This window comes from Salmo salar, chromosome ssa25, assembly GCF_905237065.1.
Source record: "Salmo salar chromosome ssa25, Ssal_v3.1, whole genome shotgun sequence".
NCBI lineage: Eukaryota > Metazoa > Chordata > Actinopteri > Salmoniformes > Salmonidae > Salmo > Salmo salar.
This window is the reverse complement of record NC_059466.1, coordinates 43,434,233-43,441,049: the sequence shown is the minus strand read 5'-3', so window position 1 is coordinate 43,441,049 and position 6,817 is coordinate 43,434,233. Positions and strand designations below refer to the sequence as shown.

At 43.0% G+C, this 6,817-nt stretch overlaps 1 long non-coding RNA gene across 1 annotated transcript; it reads left to right on the top strand.

Annotated features, from left to right (window-relative positions):
- Positions 1 to 2,433: 2,433 nt before the first annotated feature.
- LOC123730530 (uncharacterized) lies at positions 2,434 to 6,616 on the top strand. The gene is made up of 3 exons (XR_006761986.1): positions 2,434 to 4,869; positions 5,222 to 5,275; positions 5,855 to 6,616. It is a non-coding gene; the product is annotated as an uncharacterized lncRNA (long non-coding RNA).
- The last annotated feature ends 201 nt before the right edge of the window (positions 6,617 to 6,817 follow it).

Genomic DNA, 6,817 nt, shown 5'->3' with positions numbered 1-6,817 from the left:
CATATTTAATATCTCTCTATCCCAGTCTGCTGTCCACACTTGCTTCAAGATGTCCACCATTGTTCCTGTACCCAAGAAATCAAAGGTAACTGAAGAAAATGACTTTCGTCCTGTAGCACTCACTTCTGTCATCATGAAGTGCTTCGAGAGGCTAGTTAAGGATCATATCACATCCACCTTACTTGACAGCCTAGATCCACTTCAATTTGCATACCGCCCCTATAGATCCACAGATGATGCAATCGCCATTGCCATCGCACTGCATACTGCCCTATCCCATCTGGACAAGAGCAATACCTATGTAAGAATACTGTTCATTGACTACAGCTCAGCCTTCAACACCATAGTACCCTCCAAGCTCATCATTAAGCTTGTGGCTCTAGGTCTGAACCCCGGCCTGTGCAACTGGGTCCTGGACTCCCTGATGGGCTACCCACCAGGTTATGACGGTAGGAAACAACACCTCCACACAGGCACCCCACAAGGATGCCTGCTCAGCCCATTCCTGTACTCCCTGTTCACCCATGACTGCGTGGTCATGCACGCCTCCAACTCAATCATCAACTTTGCAGAAGACACAATAGTAGTAGGCCTGATTACCAACCATGACGAGACATCCTATAGGGAGGAGGGGTGGGCCCTGGTGGAGTAGTGCCAGGAAAATAACCTTTCCCTCAATGTCAACAAAACAAAGGAGCACATCGTGGACTTCAGGAGATAGCAGAGGTAGCATGCCCCCATCCACATAGACAGGACAACAGTGGAGAAGATTAAAGGCTCCTCACCGTACACATCACAGTCAATCTGAAATGGTCGAGCCACACAGACAGTGTGGTGAAGAAGGCACAACTGCACCTCTTCAACCTCAGGAAGCTGAAGAAATTCAGCTTGGCCCCTAAGACCTTCACAAACTTTTACAGATGCACCTTTGAGAGCATTCTGTTGGGCTGTATCACCACCTGGAATGGCAACTGCACTGCTTGCAACTGCAGGGAGGTGGTGCCGTCTTCCCAAAGTATCACTGTAAAATAGACAACTTTGTAGTATTATTTTCATTATACAGAAATAACAAAACATACCAAATAGCTGCTGTGTTGTTCAATGTACATGTAACCAGGTCAAAATTCTTGACCTACGGTTTGCAATGCTCTCACGTAGGGAAATAGAGCCTGCGAGAAGAGCCCTGTAGCTTCAGGCTATTCGGCGTGGGAGAGTAGGACATCTGGGGACCCGGTGTCCAAATAGGCTACACGTAGCTATGTGTGTGGAAAATATTTAATCACAGGAAAGACATTTAACTTGTTTAGTACAGACCATTTGTAACTCCACTCACTAATTGTAGCTGTATAGTCAGTTTGTTGGTTTTGTTGGTCTTGGCTTGCTTAATGTTCCAGTCGGTAGCTAGCTAGCTACTGTCATGAAGAGGCTTCATTGATTATATTTAACCTTTATTTAACTAGGCAAGTTAGTTAAGAAAAATAATATTATTTACAATGACGGCCTACCGGGGAACAGTGCCTTGTTCAGGGGCAAAAATACAGATTTTTACCTTGTCAGCTCAGGGATTCGATGCAACAACCTTTTGGTAACTGGCCCAACACTCTAACTACTAGGCTACCTGCCGCCCCAAGGAAAGCCATACATTATTACGTTTTTCTAAGAAGTGAGAACCCTTGGTAGCAGGAAATATTGAAAATGAATCTTTAGACATTTTGTACTTTTTTAAAATGTTGTTTTATATTTGACTAAAACAAGCAGACAACAAGAAAACAAGGTCAAGTTTTTGCTGTGAGTTAATGGAGAAACCTTCCCCACAGGTGGGCGAGGACGCGACGTTCTATCTAATACCGACTGGAACGATACAAAAACACTTCAGAAAACGTTCTAAGAATGTTATTTGAAACATATACATTCCGTTCTCACCATCAACAGAACTTTATCTTCTATCTTGTTAAGTGTGTTCAGGTCTGATCTTAATGAGTGCTTGTTTCCCTTTGAAATTGGTTCTGTTTGAATAGACTAAAATGAACAGCTTTGTATGCGTATAAAACATGGCCTGCTTGCTACATCCTGGTGGCGCAGTGGACTACTTGAAATCTCAATGATGCCATGTCACAGTAAAAAAAGAAAATATGTGTTCGCATGAATTTATTTCTATCTGTGCTTGGAGTTCAAAAAGTTAACCCAAAATAAGCTAGCAGTGTTATTAAAAGTCTTAATGAAAACATTCAGTGAAAGTTGTAAGGAGGTTATTCAAAAACCTAAAAAATATATATAATTTACGTTCAGGGTTAATAAAACCTCCCAGTAAAATGCTCCTAGAACCTCCCTGCAACCTAAAGATAAACGTTCCCAGGAAAGGCAAAATGTTACTTCTTCAAAACAAAAACATACAGTTCCACAACTTCCAAGGAACCAAATGTTCTAGCTGGGAATAGACTCAATGGTGAAACACTATATACATTATTTTATTTTAGCAGCTGACAAGAATAGGGGCAATGAGGGTTTGAATGCCTGAGTGATTCTGGGCAGAGATTAGAGCCGAGGCTCTAGGTATATCTGATCCAGCTTGTAAATTACTCTGGCTCCAACATAATGGGGTTTTGTGCGATTGCTCAATGTTCAGTTGGCTGAATGGTGAGGGGACAGGTGTTTTCTGAAGGCTTGCAGCGTGTGGTTTGTGGCAAGTCGGAGGGGAGGGAGACAATCTGATTGCTCCGGCTCTGCATTTCTCAACATAAACTTCTGGTTTAAGGTAAGGCGGAGAGGTGAGAAGAGTTTCTTAATTCAAACCCTCCAACACACATGCAGTTCCTAAATTAGCCTACATTTACTATACTCATTAAAACCCTTCCTAATTGGGGCTTTCATTACTTTCTCTCTCCAGATTGGTTGGTTGTATTCCAGTTAATCGTGTGCTGTTGGGAGTGATTAAGACCTCTCATTATCTCAAGATAAGTAGGGCCCATAAACAGGCGATAATGACGCTTCTATCGATAGTCTGAGAACCTTGTGCAGCAAGGTACTTAGCTCCAATTACAAACAAGTGATGTAATCTGACTTATACCTTGAACTTGTGAGTTTCCACAGTGAACATACTGTATTGAACATGCAGTTACTTTCGGGAGTAAGATCAGAGACGTCAGATCTTCAAAAATACTATCACAGCAACTTAGAACAACAATTTAGTACAATTTAATTGTTGAACACATATTTGGATTCATTATACAGATTGTGGCCTGACAAAGTTTATGTAAATTCTCAGAAACACAATGCTGCCATTTGACCACAGGAATCTAACCCATGTTAGTCATGCTAGTTTCAAAACAGCTTTGTCTCTCTTTTGTCCAGTTTATATCTTTGTCTCCTACCACAGCATCTCTCTGATCTAGAGCTCAGATGTAATATCCTGATTGTACCCTCTCTTCTTATACGTTTTTGAAGAATGCTAGCCCTGGTGGTGTGGTCAGGGCAAGACAGATTTTGTCTCAACCTAACTTTTGAGTTTGGTAGTTAGGTAAACACTATACCTGTGTAAATGAGGCTCACTGCCAGGTTCAGTACCAATTTGCTCATACATTTGCAGGCATTGGAGTACAACGGAGTACAACCTTGCTGTCTGCTTTGAAACAATATCTTGGCTGAATTGTGGGACCTCTCTCTGTATCCCATTCATGTCTCTTGGCTTCAAACAAGCCTTGTGTCTTAAATCAAGAGCAAACATGGGTAGACTTGCAAAACACTATGTATCAAAGGGGATATAGAGGGTGCTGGTGGAAGCCTTGTAAAGGCAGGTCTCATCCGGAGTTGGCCTAAGCCCGTTGTTATATCCACAGTTAAACCTCTGCTAGGTATGCCTGGTCAAAGGGTACAATATATTTCCTGGATCTGATGTCCAAGCCCATAAGTCATATCCCCTGTGCGGTCATGCAGGACTATATTCGCTTGTCTTATGGGAGTAAAGAACATTTACTGAAGGATCTTTAATGCCTTTGACTTGCAACAGCATAAGACAGCCTTAGACATCCTGTGATTCCATATAATACGGTCTGGGCAGATAATGGCGTAAGTTTGGGTACCAACCGTTAAACTGTTGCAAGTCATGTAACTCCAAGCTATATAGCACATGATATGAGCCTATCAATTTAACAAAGTAAAAATTGAATGAGCCATTCTATTCAATAGTCATAGTTGCGTAAATATACTTTTCCAATTACATTAGAAATATAACATTTAAAAAAATGAAATCGCCATACAGAAAGATAACTTTAGATAAATGCTTAACATGATAATTCATAATATCCAGACAATACAACTTTAAAGAAAACAGTAGTTTCTTAGGTTGAGAAAAGGGCCAGTTGAACTTTGCATTTGTCTTTAATCTGAATACGGCAGGCCAAAATCCAATAAGCCCTTTGCTTTCCTTTTCAGGACATCCCCTTATAGCAACTCAAACAGTATATGTAATCTCAAAGTCCACAGAACCCGACCAATGAGAGACATGGGCTGGACTCTCATCAAAACCCCAACAAGAAAGTCCCAGGCATATCAAAGCATCCAGAGGAGTGTCCTATTCTCTTAAACAAACCCTAGAGAAAATAACCCACTCTCCCACTTTCTTTCCCCCTCCCTTCCTGCAGTCTGTTTGTGTTTTCAGTCCCCCCTCTCTCTCGCTCTCCCTCCCTCCCCCTCTTTCCCTGCTGTTTGTCTTTTCAGTTGTTTGCCAGCTGACCTCCTGAAAGCTGAAAGGAGCGGGCTCATGGCGGGTGACATTGTGATGACATCATAATGGGAAAAGACTGGGATGCGCATGCTGCGAGGGGAAGTGAAGCCGCCTACTCCCAGGGTTCGAGGCCACAGAGGGCCAGTGTAAGATGTCATCATTATAATGGGTGTTTCTCCCTTTCTCAATTTTCAATTTCAATTAAAAATGTTCAATTTAAGGGGCTTTATTGCGCTCTCTCTCCGTCTCCCTCTCTCCGCCCCCCCCTCTCTCTCTCTCTCTCTCTCTTTCTCTTTCTCTCTGACTCTCTCTCTCTTTCTCTCTCTCTCTCTCTCTCTGTCTCTCTCTTTCTGTCTCTCTCTCTCCCTCTCCTCCTCCCCCCTATCTCTCTCTCTCTCTCTTTCTCTCTCTCTCTCTCCTCCTCCCCTCCTATCTCTCTCTCTCTCTCTCTCTCTCCCTCCCTCCCTCTGTCTCTCACCCCCTCTCTGTCTCAACCAGGTTGAAGAGGTGTGAAAGACTGGGATAGACCTGCTTGTCTAACACCATGCCCAGGTGAAGTCTGTAGGATATAAGGCCAGGGGGCTATTTGTACGCTTCCAATCTCTTTGACTGATGTAATGCTTGAAGTTGCATGTTTTAGTGTGTGGATGGTGCCTTACACCAATAACTTTATTGACAGATGTGTTTCATTTCGGGACATGACATCAACATACTGTATGTTTAGATTATAACTAATTCACAAAGCATTATAGGAGGGGGTCCGGTTTGACATGCTTGACTACACTAACGGTACACCCACCCGGAAAAAAACTTTTACTGACAGTGTCATACCCCGCATCGTTAAAGTCTGGTAAAAGTCTGATAGCCATTAAAAAATAATTCACTCAGTCAGCTAATAATTGTGGTCTTACATCCCCTCCAGAGGAACTGTGGGCCTCGATTTAATATGAAACGTTTATAAATGCCAGGGAGGTAGTCACAGTACATGGATGTCAGGGGTTGAAATAATTTCATTTGTGTATTTTGGATCGCAAGACAACGAAAGCTTCATTTTGTATTTCGCCCATGATGACAAGACCTTGAGAACCTCTGCACAAACATGACAAAACTCTGTAATGTCTTCTGTTATAGATAATACATTTACAGCCTGGCTCCCTTCACTTCAAGGAAGACTTGACTCGTCTCCAAGAAATGGCAGGATACTGGTCCCACTGGACCTTTGATGGAAATTGATCTTGGCGCAGGCTTTGAGAGACTTGCTATGTGATGGCTGCTCAGGGGAAGTGTCATTTTCACACGTGCTCTCAGTCTGTCTGTATGAACACAGTGTTTGTCTGTCTGTCCACATGGTTCACAGGCATGGGAAAGTGGGAGAGAGTTTGTCTTGTTTCTCACCCTACTAATCCATGGGAAGAAAAGGGTCCAGCAATTCCAATGAGTTATTTTCGTTAAGATTGACATTATTATGTTGTTGATCGTAGGGCCTTTAGTAAATGGGCTTGGTATTTTGTTATTTGTTATATACATTTTAAAAGTCTGGGCCTCATTAGCTGGTATAACATTGATTTGGGAAAACCACTCAGGAAAGAATCTGATCCAATGGGAGTTCCTCTGTTCCTTAGTTGGTTGGAAACCTGTTTGTGGTGTCTAAGCTGACAGCTTAGCCTCCAGAATTTTCCAGGGTCCGTCAAATATTATCGCCCGACACCACTGGTATGTCCGGAATCCATGCATGGGCGCGCCACTTGGCTCCGTCCTCGGCACCCTGTCATTGTGTCATACTAATTAAATGTGCACTCTGAAATAAACGAAGGGATTCTGTTTCACAGAGGAAAAGTCTACTGTAACAACTTCTTGGAGCACCTCCACCACACACAGGGGAGGTGACAAACTATCCGCCCTGAACATTTAAAGCCGGTTCTCCCTCTTTTCTCCAGGAACTGCGCTGGTCAGTCTCCACCAGCTGTCCTGCTAGTGTCTGACGGCTGGACTACAGCCTGGTGCATCCAAGACAAACGTTAGACAAAAGAAGCACTCCCTTCTACCTCCTCCCAGGGGTTATGACCTATGATTCAGAAGAGTGTAGAGTGCGTA